The sequence below is a fragment of the Carassius auratus genome, chromosome 47 (assembly GCF_003368295.1).
Source record: "Carassius auratus strain Wakin chromosome 47, ASM336829v1, whole genome shotgun sequence".
In the NCBI taxonomy this organism is placed as follows: domain Eukaryota; kingdom Metazoa; phylum Chordata; class Actinopteri; order Cypriniformes; family Cyprinidae; genus Carassius; species Carassius auratus.
This window is the reverse complement of record NC_039289.1, coordinates 3604835-3618931: the sequence shown is the minus strand read 5'-3', so window position 1 is coordinate 3618931 and position 14097 is coordinate 3604835. Positions and strand designations below refer to the sequence as shown.

Below are 14097 nucleotides of genomic sequence, written 5' to 3'. Positions count from 1 at the left end.
ACGTGAGACACACGCAATTGACTCTTTTCACACGCTTTCACGCCACACATCAATTTTTTCACGCACAGAAAAAACACGAAGCAAAGAGGACACAGAGACCAACAGACTAGACAGAGCAGGTTAGTTATGATATATAGGGCTGTGCAAAAAATCGAATGCGATTTTCATGCTCCTCTCATCAGTAAATACGCTCCTGTAATTAGAAGTATAAATACTGTAACAATATAAATACTGTTCAGTTTATTGCACAGACCGATCATTTTATGTCTTTACACATCAATGTATCATCACAAGCTGCAGGGTGTAATTGGTTTTGTTTGTGTATGTTTTTTGACTCTCAAAGCTGGGATTCCCATCCACTTCCATTATGTGGCTTACAGACTGCAACGGTTAGAGTTAAATATCTTTGTTTGTCTTCTGCTGAAGAAACTCACCTACATCTTGGATGCCCTGGAGCTAAGCAAATAAACCAAAAAAAATATTTTTGGGTGAACTATATCCCTTTCACGAGTTCACATCTACGTATATTAATACCGTAAGTTTATGCGTATTTGGCATGCTGTCCGGGTGGAGGGCTCCGAGCTCGGGATGTGGCCCGAACCCAGAGTACTCCCCCCGGTTGTGGTAAGAGTAGATGGATCTATAAGTGAGGAGAAATGGGGTGGAGGAGGGATGCTGAAACCGTCAATGAACAGAGATAGGTTCTGCTGTTATTTATACCTTGTCATGGGTTGATTACTGATTGGTCTCCACTTGTGTTAATCAGGTTAATGAACTGCGACTGTTCCTCCCGAACTTTGTTATAAAACAGCATTTCACGAGTTCACATCTACGTATATTAATACCGTAAGTTTATGCGTATTTGGCATGCTGTCCGGGTGGAGGGCTCCGAGCTCGGGATGTGGCCCGAACCCAGAGTACTCCCCCCAAAAACAAGAGAGCAAAAGGACAGCCACCGGACTACGAACCCCCCAAAACGCAGAGATTTGGCGGGCTGACGTTTTTAGAAGTATGGTCGTTTGACCAGGAGATCTCACATTGCCTCTGGCAGAAGTAGAGGAGCAGGCAGGTCCTGTTGGTTAATAGTTGAGGAAGAAGCGGTTACGGTGTCGGGAAGACGGGCTCCACCGTCTGCCTGCGAGGTGTAATGATATATTGACTAGATGCGTAATGTATCTGCTGGGAGGCTGAGGCTCGCTGGACAGATAGAGGAAACAAATTATATTCCTGCATTCACTGGAAGACTGGCTCGCTGGATGAAGAACAGAAAGAGATGGATGCATACTGCGTCCACTGGGAGACTGAGGCACGCTGGACGGGTAGAGGAATGAATAGGTATTTACTGCATCCGCTGAGACACTAGTGCTCGTTGGACAGACAGAGGAAACCAATAGATATTACTGCGTCCGCTGGGAGACTGAGGCTCGCTGGACAGATATGGGAGACGAATTATGTCCCTGCGTCCGCTGGAAGACTGGGCTTGCTGGACGAAGAACAGGAAGAGATGGATGCATACTGCGTCCGCTGAGAGACTAGTGCTCGCTGGACAGGCAGAGGAAAAATATGTATTTACGGTGTCCCCTTGGAGACTGAGGCCCAATGGACAGGTAGAAGGAATTAGATAATTACTGCATCCACTGAGAGACTGGTGCTCGCTGGACGGACAGGGAAATCAATGGATATTTCTGCGTCCGCTGGGAGACTAGTGCTCGCTGGACAAACAGTGGAAAAATAGATGTTATTGAGTCCGCTGTGAGACTAGTGCTCGCCGACTGATAGAGGAGACAAATAGGTATTTCTGCGTCCACTGGGAGACTGAGGCTCGCTGGACCGACAGTGGAATGAATAAATATTTACTGCGTCCGCTGAGAGACTGGTGCTCGCTGGACGGACAGTGGAAACGAATAACTATTTACTGCGTCCGCTGAGAGACTAGTGCTCGCTGGAAGGGCAGTGGAAACGGATAAATATTTACTGCGTCCTCTGAGAGACTCATGCTCGCTGGACGGGCAGTGGAAACAAATAAATATTTACTGCGTCCGCTGAGAGACTAGTGCTCGCTGGACGGGCAGTGGAAACAAATAAATATTTACTGCGTCCGCTGAGAGACTAGTGCTCGCTGGAAGGGCAGTGGAAACGGATAAATATTTACTGCGTCCGCTGAGAGACTGGTGCTCGCTGGACGGACAGTGGAAACGAATAACTATTTACTGCGTCCGCTGAGAGACTAGTGCTCGCTGGAAGGGCAGTGGAAACGGATAAATATTTACTGCGTCCTCTGAGAGACTCATGCTCGCTGGACGGGCAGTGGAAACAAATAAATATTTACTGCGTCCGCTGAGAGACTAGTGCTCGCTGGAAGGGCAGTGGAAACGGATAAATATTTACTGCGTCCGCTGAGAGACTGGTGCTCGCTGGACGGACAGTGGAAACGAATAACTATTTACTGCGTCCGCTGAGAGACTAGTGCTCGCTGGACGGACAGTGGAAACGAATAACTATTTACTGCGTCCGCTGAGAGACTAGTGCTCGCTGGACGGACAGTGGAAACAAATAAATATTTACTGCGTCCGCTGAGAGACTGGTGCTCGCTGGACGGAAAGTGGAAACAAGAGAGACTTTTAAATTAAATTTTTTTTTTTTTTTTTTTTTTTTTTTTTTTTTTTTATATGTTTGAAAACAGCGTATTATGCAGAGGCTAATGCGACTGGGAATGTGGGGCATCGAAGCTGATCATAAACCCTTGTTGAAATTCACGTCGCTTATTGTGAAAACTGAACAGCTTATTTCAGTGAAATGGCTTAACATGATGACTTTTTTTTTTTTTTTTTTTTTTTTTTTTTTTAAATATATGGGGGAGGTAAAGAAAAGGCTCCTGCGGGAGCAGACACTGCTGCGGCAGTGAGGAGATACGAAAGGGGCTCCTGCGGGAGCAGACACTGCTGCGGCAGTGAGGAGATACGAAAGGGGCTCCTGCGGGAGCAGACACTGCTGCGGCAGTGAGGAGATGCGAAAGGGGCTCCTGCGGGAGCAGACACTGCTGCGGCAGTGAGGAGATACGGAAAAGGCTCCTGCGGGAGCAGGCACTGCTGCGGCAATGGGGAGATATGGAAAAGGCTCCTGTGGAAGCAGCTCTGCATTTAACCCATCCAAGTGCACACACGGCAGTGAACGCGCACACACCGTGAACGCACACCCGGAGCAGTGGGCAACCATTTATGCTGCGGAGCCCAGGGAGCAGCTGGGGGTTCGGTGCCCTGCTCAAGGACACCTCAGGTCATGGCATGGCCGGGCCGTGGCTCGAAACCCACATCCCTAGTGTTAGGAGTCCACTCTCTAACCACTGGGCCCTGAGTTCCCCCTCCTTGACTGTGGGAAGAGTAGACAGGTTAGTAACATTTTCAACCTTTGTTCATTTTCAACCAATGTGGAGGAAGTTTTTTTTTTTTTTTTGGCAGTATAAAATAAGAGGCAAAAATTATTTTACTATTGTAAATATGAGTTTATGACAGCGTTTATAATTAAACCTCGGTAGCAATAAATTTACCGTTGTCTGAGACGTCATGAAATGTTCTTTAGCATCATGACCATAGAATGTAGTCATGGTTCTGCAAGGTTTACCATGGTTTCCAGAGATCTGGAGCTGATTCTGGGTAGCTCGGTGGTTTGTGACTGTTGTCTCGTGGCGCGCTGTCTTTTAAGGGGCCGGTCACCTATCACCCCTTTTTTTTTTTTTTTTTTTTTTTTTTTTTTTCTTCCTTCTCAGGCGCGTCCACACCGCATCGAGTTGAAAACATCTCAACTTTTCAGGATGCCGCAGCGCAAGAATATCAGACCTGAACTAGGAAGTTGGTCACCAGATCACAGGGTAACCAGTTAAATTGCATGGAGACACCGGAGAGCGCCTAGATGTTCCTCTGAGGTGCTCGCTCATCGCAGTTGTGCTGCCGTGGTACACCATATCGGTTTTGCAAAGGGAACAAAGAGACGTTTTATTTGTCCTCTGTTTAAAGTATTCTCATACTTTTAATAACAGTGGTCTCTGTTTGTGATAGAATGCAACTTCTTCATTCGCCGTATGCCATTATGCGAGATGTAAACAGTGTGACGCGTCCACGCATTGCACGCATTTTGTAGTCGACGTAAACGATGACGTCGACACGTCGTTGCAGCACTAATTAGTGGTGGAAATTATGATTCTTTCTAGAGATTCGTTCATTTTCGGTTCATTCACCAAAATGATTAGTTCAGAGATAATTTCTTCGTTTTACACGGAATATGCCAGCAGGTGGCAAAAGAGTGTATTATGTGGTATGTCTTACGTCAACGAACGCATTCACTTGTTACAAAAACTGATCTGGCTTTATTAAAATGTGTGTATAATCGTGTTCGATATAGGAAGTCTAATTGAGTTGTTCAGATGAACAAAGCACGGGGTTTCTTGCCTAATTAGCATTTTAATTGTTTGGTCAGACAGTTTGTATATTATATATTCACATCCATAAATCGGGGATTAACCCTTCTTTTACGGTCTATGGATTAAACGTGGAGTTGCTAAATATCAAGACAAGCGTATGTGCACAGTACTGTACCTATAACTGCGCTTTGCATTTTCGAGATTGACATGCTAAAATAGCAGATTAACCCAGTTTACTCTAATTCAAATGTTCGCGAACAAGATAAGCTATGTGCCAGTTCATTTAATTCACAAACGACGTGTATCCGTTCATTCAGTTCGTTCACGAATGACATGTGTGCCAGTTCAGTAATTTCACTCACGAACGATAAGATCTCTAGATCTAGTTCAGACTCATATGAAACTCGTTCATTGAAGGGCGTATTCGTTACTACATTCAACAAATCACATACTCTGTCACATCTCATACTCGAAGGCTATCGGCTCGATGTTGAGTAATTCTTTGACAGGATGAACGGTTGTTACCCGGTTCACTGAGCTGCACATGCGCTGCTTAAAGCGCCGCGCTGCTATGAAGGGAGGAACTTTACTGAACGAGAAATATGAGTCCGTGGATAACATGAACGATTTGTTCGCCTAAAAGATTCGTTCACCTAAAAGATTCGTTCAAAAAGAATGATTCGTTTACGAACGACACATCACTAGCACTAATGGATACATCTGGAACACTGGTTTCACGTTGTAGTATAGACTGTGGAAACAAAGGCTTCTGAAAACTATGAGAATCATTATGCAATGAAAATCATTATGTCTGTAAAACATACCAACAGACATGATTATGGCAATAACGTTAATTGCAGTTATGTGCTATTCACTTACAAGCAGTTCTAAAGATAATTACTTGCATGCTTTCATATTACGGTCCTAGAAAAACTCAGAATTTACTCACACTGCTGTCCTGCGGCAAAACGAGGGTATAATGATCACGCCAGTAGATGGTGAAATATGTCCCCAAGAAAATTGGTCCTGCCAGAATAATTGCATGAAACTTGTCTGTAAAACCTCAGTGAGGTTTAAACATGCACGGTAAGGCAGATAATATCTTTGGACATTTCAGTGTGGATGATGACTACCTCATGGCCTGATTTAACGAACTTTAAGCCTCCTTTCCACAGCACGCGACATTTGTACACGATTGTCGCATTTCTCCCTCTCGCGGCAGGCGTGCTTAACTTTCAAACTGGTCGTGCAGTAGCCCTAACTGTTACCTTGACATGTTCACCATGGTAAAGTTAATAATATGAATGAATAGAGTGTATAATGTATGAATACATCGTCACAAATCAGATTACCCCCTAAATAAAAACAGTAGGTTTTGTGGGGCTAATCACGTAAATAATGGTTTAATAATTATTTCTGCCATAATTATTATGAACCATCATTTTACATAAATTATGTTGAAGAATAATGTCAAGGTTAACAAAATATAGGTAATTCTGACCTCGCACCGAAAGATCACATCCCGTCGGGCGTTTGCACACGGCCTGGTCGCAGAAGTTTAAATATTTGAACGCATCCGAGGCTCAATTTGGATCTGAATTTCCACAAACATATGTTCATCTGAAAATGTATTGATTTATGACGCACGGTCTGCACCGCTAGAGGAGGCGGCCTCAAACTGCGCCTCGGCCGGAAAAAGCCGCGGTGAAAGGCTGAGCCGCTGCGGGAAGTGAAAGAGGCTTGCTGCGGTAAGAACTGAGGAGCGGGCTGGTTGAATGCCTGCTGGTGCTGCGATTCCAGCGCTCAAAGAGAGCCCGGTCTTGATCGGATCAATTGTGGTGTCAAGCGAGGCGAGCTTGAACTTCGCACGGTCTATTGGCCACGACGTGTGGCTTGGCAAGAAGAGCAGCTGTCGCGATGACGTTTGATGGTGCTCAACGGCCGTGTTTAATGATCATGGTCAGCAAAGTAGCAGATCTGAGAAATCGCCGGTATGGATCTCCTTGTTGGAAGGAAAATTTCGTCTGTGATAAGATGACGGACAGCGCGAACCGGGATGCTGAAACCGTCAATGAACAGAGATAGGTTCTGCTGTTATTTATACCTTGTCATGGGTTGATTACTGATTGGTCTCCACTTGTGTTAATCAGGTTAATGAACTGCGACTGTTCCTCCCGAACTTTGTTATAAAACAGCATTTAATAAAAATGCAGATTGACTTAGCTTAGGCTTGTTTATTGTATATTACTCAAACATGGTGTAAGAAGCGGCACTAGTCCCTGAACATGGCCTCGAACAGCATTCCTTCCCCTGAGGGCATGCGGATGTTCAGGTGATACATGCAAAAATTGCCCAAAGAGGTGAGAGTGGCAGGTCTGTGGCAATTAATGGGCAATGAATATCGACATATCTACACTTACATTATTGTGCTGAGAACTAAAAGCTATACTTGATGCCTTGGGAGACTACTTCTAGCCTACAAAACAATGTGATCTCCAGAAGTTATATGTTTAGGTGTTACAGCCAAGCAGGAAGCAGACGGGCCTACAAACCGCTTTCTCGTGAAGCTGAAGGAACAAGCATCGACCTGTTAATACAGGGAACTCAGAGATGAAATGATTTGTTATGTAATGATTTATAATTTATCCTGGGTATTGGGAAAGATTTAGATTGATGTTGTGTGATGTATAAAAGCATGCCTCTGGGTCTAATATTTGTATTCTTGGGAATAATTCATACAGGAATGTGGACTCCAACATGTTAACCAAGGTTTGGCTGAAATACATGATTTCAGTTTCATGTGAATCTGGTTGACTTCACTCCAGAATATTTTAAAAATGTCCATAGGCTATAACAGATAGAAGGCAAAAGCATAAACAAAAGTCATCCACTGACCATTGCTTTCTGTTGGTTGGTGCACCAGATTCCTATAAATTACTCAATTTCACTCATGAAATGTTAAAGAGCACCAGTAAATGTGACCACACTTTAAGGCCCTTACTAATAAAAAAAAGAAAGAAAAAAGAAAATAAATCTTCACATCTGTATTTTAAAATTGTATTTATTTGCATTTTGTATTCATGTGAAGTTGAGGTAGAATAATGACATTTTGGTGTCTCCTAAATTGTATTTCAAAGGCACATTTTCATGGTATGTCTGCACTTTACTCACATGCACCATGAGATTACTGATTGTATGTTATGCAAACAGCACCTCAGGTAGTTCAAGGAGAAGCGGAAATGTAGTGCATCAAATTTCAGTGAGATCACACACCCATTCTGAAGTATCTGCCCCTAGGGTCAATCAGCTATATTTAAGTAGGGACCTGTGGGATCAAATCAGACAACAGAAGAGCAGTTAATCTAAACAACTGTTCACTGCATCACCTGATAACAAATCTAGAAGACATTTCTTTCTTCTTTTCTGAGAATCTAGACAGACATCGCATTTAAAGGTAATGTGCTTTTTACTATTAACTTGATATATTGTAACATCATTTTTGGGGTGTTATTGTCGAGTTTAATTTATTGTAACATATTAAGTGATATTAAAAAAATCTGATGCAGATAGAATTCATATATATATATATATGGGAAGGGTTAGAAATGCATAAGATCACACAGGGTTCCACTTTTGAGAGCCATCATCCTTAAAAATATCTTCTTTATTCATATTTATAGGTCTATGAAGACCTTTTAACATTTATCATAACCTTTCCATTGCACAAATAAATAAATGAATGCATAAACTCATTTAAAACAATCTTTATATTGATACTAAAAGCTTGTTTTTGAATATGTGAATAATAATTGTTTCTTTTTTTAATGAAGGAATCGCAATGGGAGACAACATGAATATCCCAATGGCAGACGTTCTAAAGATGAAACACAAGAATTATTTAAGGAGTGTCCATCAAATTCTGAAAGGAACTCCTGTTTTTTCGACTTTTCCATTGAGTATTTTGTTTGTTGGATTGGAGAAGCTGATTGAAATAGAAATGTTTTCATGCCCATGCACAAACGAGCTAAATATGTTGCTAACAGTGTCCATCTTCATTGGGCCTGCTCTTTTTACATATGTTTTAATGTTCCTCCTTTTAAGACCTTTTAAACTTACTGCAAAGACAAATGAGAAGACTCGTTATAACGGTCCTAAAAAATTTTTAGCGTGTCTAATTCCACCAGTAATTGGGATCGTCATCTTGTTACTTGATGGTGATTATTTTGCTTGTGCAATGACAAACTGGAAGGGAGAATATGTGCCTGATATGGCGTTCAACAGGTCTTGGTGTAAACCTACTGAAGGGACACAAAATGTGACAGAGCTGAAAGATCTAACTTGGAAATATATTCATCAATCTCAGGTAAATATATGCTGTATGAACTATTCTGATATTCTCTATTGTAATATAAGTTGACTCTTTTGCTTAATGGTTTATTTCACAAAATGGAAGAATTATTACATTTAATCATCCATTTTTTCATTCCAGTGTGCCGGATACATCTTGATCTCTGTCTTCAGTGTCTTGATGATTGTCTTTTTGGGTATTAATGACTGCTGCATTACTGGGAAATGTGATTGCTGCCCAAGTCGACTGTTATGCTGCCAACAAAGAGGAGAGAGTAATGATGAGGAAAAAAACGAGAGTGCAGAAAGTTCAGAAAGTTCAGAACCTTTAAAAGGGTTTAGTACAGCCTATGTAGTTCTTCAAAAGAAAATGTAAAATTAAGAAAACATAAAAGGAATGAACTTGTGAGGGTTATCTAATATGAACGTGCCTAGTCATATACACATAAAGTTGTTCTGAAACCTTTGAATATTTTAAATAAATTTAAAGTATGAATTTTAAAGTAGTATTCTTACAAATATATTTATTATATATATATATATATATATATATTTATTATATATATATATATATATATATATATATATATATATATATTATGTATATATTATGTTTCATTAAATGCATTTAACTGTCTTTCTGTCATTTAGTTGGGTCTCATGGCATATACTTTTAATTTTATGGATTTGTTTTACAAATATGTTATTCTCATACTTGGTGATGGTAATAAATGTATATACTATTTCAGAGTATCAATAATTTTGGTGTTTATGTCCCTGTCAGCTTATCATTTCTTAAGAGCAGGGATGTCCCGTCCTGTTCCTGGAGGGCTGGTGTCCTGCAGAGTTCAGCTCAAACCCCAGTATAATATACCCTTAACTAATGAAGGTCTTACTAGGTCTATACTAGAAAGTTCCAGGCAGGTGTGCAGAGGCAAGCTGGAGCTAAACTTTTCAGGACACTGGCTCTCCAGGACCGAGTTTGGACACCCCTGCTTAAGAGTGTAAGATTGTAATTACCTGAATTATATGTAAAGGATTATGTTGCATGACATGTATTTTTTATATTTGTATATGTGACCATGGATCACAGAATTTAACAGTCTTAAGTCTCTGTAGCAATAGCCAAAAAAATACATTGTTATAATTTAGCTTTCAGATGATGCATAAAATCTCAGTTTATGAAATCTGACACTTATGACTTGTTTGGTGGACCAGGGTCACAAACGTCCAGTGTGTTTTCATGTATGGTGAAGAAAAGTTGCAACATTTTGTTAATCTACTGTTATGTAAAGATCAAGGAATGTTTTCAACTATGTATTTGAATCATACTAAATCAATTCTAGATTCTAAACTTTATTGTCACTGAGATTTGAGATGCCAAGCATTCTATTTTTGTATTTTTATTTTTTCACTTTAGCTTGCACTTTAAAATTAACTTTTTAATGCCATTTAAAATTGAGTAATAATCTGTTAGATTGCACATTTTTATTTTACAAATAAAATCACATTTTCGAAACATTGAAGCCTCCATTCATTTATTCTATATTATATTTATTTATACTGATGACTGGAAATGGAACTTAAAAGGCAATTTATTTTTAATGGTTAAAATGAGAGTGATTGTGGTTTTGACATTGTATTGTTGCTGTATTACAATTAAACGTATTGTGCACACATCAATGCTTGTGCATAAGCTAATTTCCTTTTGTAAAATTTCCATGTCCATGCAAAGAGACACAACCGTTCCAACTTCAGGCCTGTGATGAAACTGAATAGCTTCATCTTTCTTGGACCTGCTCTTCTAGCTCTTACTGTAATAATGTTCATTCAAAAGCCTTGCAGATGTTCATCTCTCCCTTTAGTCTGATTCCATCTTCATTGTGGATGTTTCTGTTTTTGTCTGAGGGAGAATATGTTGGGAAGGAGATTATATATTGGATGTAGAGAATTTTGTCTGGTTTGTGGTGTGACGTTTTGCATGATGAAAAAGTAAGGGAAAGGTTTGAGCTGTTTGTTGACATTGCAACAAAACATATATTTTGTAGTTATTTCTGCAGTTTTCTGGATGGTTTGACAGTAGAACTTGCCTGTAGCTATAGTTTTTGCAGTTATGGGAATGCTTCATTCAGGAAGGTGTAGGAATGTTACTGATGTAAAGGATCACATTTCAGCTTCATATACCTATACTTTTCATGCCAAGTATGTGAAGGCATTCACTTATACATCAGTGTATGGTATTTGACAAGATCGACTTGACAAGAAACCTTTTGAAGTCACAACAGACAGCAAGATCCGATAACAGTGAATGTAAACTACTGCACATTTTAACCCCTGATAAAAACTTTTACAATTATTATTTTTTCTTGCGCTCTTTAATGTAGTTCACTTCCAAGTTTGCATGAGTGTGGTTAAAGTATGTAATTTACATATTGTATGTCGAATTATTATTATTATTATTATTATTACTATTTTAAAGGTGCCGTAGAGACTGATGTCATATAGTGACTATTGTTTTTTGGAAATATCTAAGTACTATCTACTATATACAGATATACAACAATTCAGCCTTTTAAAAGACACACATTCAGATTAACCAGTCTGCATAATGATCCTTGTGTGTTTAAAAAAATAAATAATCAAAATTCAAAAGCAATATACTGTTTTCTGGATGGCTTGACAAAACTTGGTTTGACAGGAGAATTTTGCCTGTAACTATTGTTTTTGTAATTGTGGGAATGCTTCATTAGAAATGTGTTATTAAAGGGTTAGTTCATAGTATATGACTTCTTTCACAAAATTGCATCAGTTTGCTCCAAGAGGCCTTTGATTACCCCTCGGGGCTTCTGAGACACTTATTTTTATGGATGGGCACATTTTATTTAACTTCTTTTGGACTGATGCACTGCAACACCTGCTGAGTGGCATTAACAGCTTGAAATATCAATATAACTCCGGCTGAGTTAGTCTGAAAGAAGAAAGTCATATTCACCTTGGATGACTTAAGGGGGAGTAATTCGTGGACTAATTTTCATTTCTGGGTGACCTAATCCTTTAAGACCCTAACATGTTGATTCAATTAATAAAAATGTTCAAGTTTGTTCAAGTTCAAGCAGTGAGTTTTGTCAGTTCTTGTATAGTAGCTCATAATGATCCTAATTTCAAGGATAAACTATTCTGCTAAATTACTAAATGTAAATCAATAATGCATGTATTCCATTTAATGATCTCTTTTGTACTTCTTGTAACGTGTTAATCTTTTGAAGAATTTTAGTTTAATGATCTGCTTTATGACATTGTGTTGCCAAGTTGTGTTATAATGCTATTTGTTGTTATTTTATTTGACCACGAAGGTTAAAATTATATCTGATGAATGTCATTGAATTTAGTTTGATAGAACACATCTGCATTACTCCTAACAAAGTGTTCGCGAAATGAACGTTTACCCATATTATGTAATTTGCACGAGTAGCCCATTGTTTCCATTGTTCCCTTTTCCAAGTTTCACGACTTTTTTGCAACTGTTGTAGGAGAAACTTTATAGAAGATATACAATATTTCTACTGTACTGTATGTTTTATATCATCCAGAAATATTTTGTTTTATTTATTTATTTACTTTTTTTGCAGCAGAATGGCGGAGGATTGTGCAATTAGTAGGCTAGTACACTTAAATATTATATAAGCTAATTTAACACACAGGTCCCATATTCATTTTATACAGATCTGAAAACAATGATTAATTTACTAAAATCACTAAAACTGTTTTCTTTACTGAAGAAGATCTTCCACCATGTAATGATCTTATGGAAGAGTCTACAGATGTTTCCATAAAGAGAGAGATGCAGCCAAAGGACTCATCTAGTCTCTGCCTCAGCAAGATATTTTAAAGCAAATTCAGGATTTTTATTTTTTATATTTTGTATAAAAAAAATAATAATAATAAAAAAACTGCTGTTTTTCAGCATTAAGTTACATTAAGGCTTTTGAAAATGTAACTGAAGCAGTAGTTTGAAATTTACTTTACATGCCCACGCTTGTGCAGTCAAACTAAATAAAAATCAAACACAGCTCATCTTCATTGAACCTGCTGTTTTTCCTTTTGTTTTTCCTTTTAACCCTCTTAAGTCGATTAACGCGGATACGCGTTTTGAGTCATTTTCTCCTGATAACCTCGAAAAGAACTTAAATTACACTTTCAGTTTTAATTGTACAGATAAGAGCAATACATCAATCAAATCTGTAAAGGGTCTACTTTTTTGGATACAGACATAATAACAACAAACCTTTGTGCATTTATAAAATAAAGATAACAAACAAGGTGGTGCTTTCTGCAGCCTTTGTCTGCGCTGATCTTCATTTACAAACACGTCATTAAAATGAACTGTAACTCTGTGAATACTCAACGAAGAGACATGATAGAGATATCTATAGAAAGCCTGACATTTCTACTTTTAAACTAAACAAAAACAGATATTCTGTGATAAAGTAATCCATATGAAAACAACGCAATGTCTATTTTTCATGTCTCCCTCCATTATATGTGACCACGCCCCCGCGTTGAAGTCGCTCTCTAAGTCGCTTTGGATAAAAGCGTCTGCTAAATGTATTAATTTAATTTAATTTAATTTAAAATCTTGAAGGATCCTTGAGCCTCTTTTATGAATTTTGATCTTCAGTTCTCTCCATAGATTTTCGATGGGATTTAGGTCAGGTGATTGAATGGGCCATTCAAGCAACTAGATTTTTTCCCCCTTTGAAACCACTGCATTGTTTCCTTGGCCTTGTGTTTGGGATCATTGTCTTGCTGAAATGTCCACTCTCTTTTCATTTTCAGCCTTCTGGGAGATTTTTATCAAGAATCTCCCGGTACAATTCTCCATTCATCCTGCCCTCAATAATTAGAAATCTGCCAGTACCCCTGGCTGAAAAGCAGCCCCAAACTTAACTGTTGGTATGGTGTTCTTGGGGTGGTGGGCAGTGTTTCTCACCATGTTTCTTCTCCAAACATGGTGTGTAGGATGACTGCCAAAAAGTTAAATTTTGCTTTCATCTGACCACACTATAGTCTCCCAGTAATCCACAGGCTTCTCCTTTCTTTCTTTCTTTCTTTCTTTCGCAAACTTTAACTGAGCCTCAACATGCTTTTTGTTCAGCAATGGTGTCTTGCGTTGTGAGCGTGCATGGATGCCATGGCGGCTCAGTGCATTGCTTACAGTTTTATTTGAAACAACAGTAACTGCTGATGCAAGGTCTTCCTGAAGTTCTGTGCGAGTGGTTCTCTCTCAATACTGACAAGATTTCAGTTGATCTCCTGTCTTTCTATGCCATTTT

At 39.1% G+C, this 14097-nt stretch overlaps 1 long non-coding RNA gene across 1 annotated transcript; it reads left to right on the top strand.

Annotated features, from left to right (window-relative positions):
• Positions 1–7542: 7542 nt before the first annotated feature.
• Positions 7543–9185, top strand: LOC113064595 (uncharacterized). Its single transcript, XR_003278848.1, has 3 exons — positions 7543–7871; positions 8248–8780; positions 8907–9185. It is a non-coding gene; the product is annotated as an uncharacterized LOC113064595 (long non-coding RNA).
• Positions 9186–14097: the final 4912 nt, after the last annotated feature.